The 2,030-nt window shown below is 36.6% G+C and overlaps 1 long non-coding RNA gene across 1 annotated transcript in view; it reads right to left on the bottom strand.

Annotated features, from left to right (window-relative positions):
* LOC106475270 overlaps window positions 1-1,580 on the bottom strand; it is a 10,300-nt gene extending 8,720 nt beyond the window's left edge. The window contains exon 1 of the long non-coding RNA XR_001291795.2: window positions 1,570-1,580. This is a non-coding gene — a long non-coding RNA (uncharacterized LOC106475270). The remainder of the gene's footprint in view (window positions 1-1,569) is intronic.
* Window positions 1,581-2,030: the final 450 nt, after the last annotated feature.

The raw sequence follows: 2,030 nt of genomic DNA, 5'->3' as shown, positions 1-2,030 counted from the left end.
AAAACAACTTTCAAAAAGTCTCATATAGTGGATAAGTGCTACCAAGAAAACAGCTTTCATAAAGTCTCATTTAGTAGATAAGTGCTACCAAGATGATGAAAAGATCCCAATTAGTGGAGAAGTGATACCAAGAAAACAGCTTTCAAAAAGTCCAATATAATAGAGAAGGATCACCAAGAAAACGACTTTCAAAATATTCCCATTAGTGGAGAAATGCTACTAAGAAGAATACTTTCAGAAAGTTCCCATTTGGTGGACAACTTTATCACGAAAACGACTTTCAAAAGAAACCAATTTTATGGAGAGGTCCTACCAACAAAGAGCTTTCAGAAATTTTCAATTAGTTGAGAAATGCTACGAAGAAAACAGTTTTCAGAAAATCCCATTAAATGGGGAAGTGATACAAAAAAAACAACAGAAAACAACTTTCAAAAGATCGCAATTAATGGAAAAGAACTACCATGAAAAGGACTTTGAAAATATATTAATTAGTGTAGAGGTATTACAAAGTAAACAACTTTCATAAAAGTCCCACTTAGTGAAGATGTTTTATCAGTGAAGTATTAATAAGTGTAGAAGCGACCAAAAATAACTTTGAAAAAGACTGATTTGTTTTGAATTTTGCGCAAAGCTACACGAGGACTATGCTAGCCGTCCCCAAGTTAGCAGTAATAGACTAAAGGGAAGGCAACTAGTCAACACCACCCACCGCCAACTCTTGGGCTACTCTTTGATAGATTATTTAGGCAGAATATTCATGACGAAACTCTTGGGCAACTCTTTTACCAGCGAATAGTGGGACTGATTGAAACACTATTACGCTCCAATGGCTGAAAGAGCGAGAATGTTCGTTGCGACAGGGATTCAGTCCCGCGACCCTCAGTGGCGAGTTAAGCGCTCTAACCACCAAGCCATGCCAGGCCTAACCACTAAGCCAAGCCAGGCCTCCTTTCAAAAAGATCCATTTGTGGAAAAGTGCTAACAAGAAAGGTCTTGTTTGTTTTAATTTTGCGCAAAGCTAGACGAGGGCTATCTGCGCTATCCGTCCCTAGTTTAGCAGTTAAAGAATAAAGGGAATGCAGCTAGTCATCACCACCCACCGCTAACTCTTAGGCTACTTCTTTACCAAGAAAGTGGCTTTCAAAATATCTCAATTATTATAGAAGTGCTAGAAAGAAAACAAGTTTTAAAGAGACCCATTTAGTGGACCAGTTTTACCAAGAAAATGAATTTCAAATATTCTTGTTTAGTGGAGCAACAGGAAACTACAACTAAAGATTACAGTTACCTACTATTACTATGAAAGCAGCTTTATAAACCTAAAAGTATTCTAGAAGGCAAATATTATGAAGTACTATCATGAAAACATTTTGAAAAGTTTTCGTCTGGACATTTTCTCTTTATTAAAGTATATATATATATAATTAAGGGGGGCATGAAAAAAGGGGAAGTTTGGTGAGACTTTGGACATTTTACAACGATGGGGTTTGAAATTATGTTATTCAAGAAGCTATCAGCGTGAAACTTTAAAACCTATCACATTTATTTGTTGTTAACTCTGGCTTTCACACGTGAACTTTGTCCTAAGCTCACGACAAATCACCTTTAACCTTGGCATAAGATAGCCTTGTTCACGACAACTGATTTGTATCTAAACCTCGACGTAAGAAAGTGGTATTCCACTAGTAGAAAAATTTCGACCTAATCCTACGACAAATCATCTTTTACTAAACCTTGCCACAAGAAAGGGGTATTCCACTAGATAGAAAAGCTTCGACCTGAGCTTACAACAAATCATGTTTAACTAAACCTTGCCACAAGAAAGGGGTATTCCACTAGATAGAAAAGCTTCGACCTGAGCTTACAACAAATCATGTTAACTAAACCTTGCCATATAGAAGAGGTATTCCTCTAACTAGAAAAGTTTCGACCTAAGCTTACAACAAATCATCTTTTACTAAACCTTGCCACAAGAAAGGGGTATTCCACTAGATAGAAAAGCTTCAACCTAAGCTTACAACAAATCATGT

The sequence above is a fragment of the Limulus polyphemus genome, unplaced genomic scaffold (assembly GCF_000517525.1).
Source record: "Limulus polyphemus unplaced genomic scaffold, Limulus_polyphemus-2.1.2 Scaffold8331, whole genome shotgun sequence".
NCBI classification, from domain to species: Eukaryota; Metazoa; Arthropoda; class Merostomata; order Xiphosura; family Limulidae; genus Limulus; species Limulus polyphemus.
This window is presented reverse-complemented; position numbering and strand designations above follow the sequence as displayed.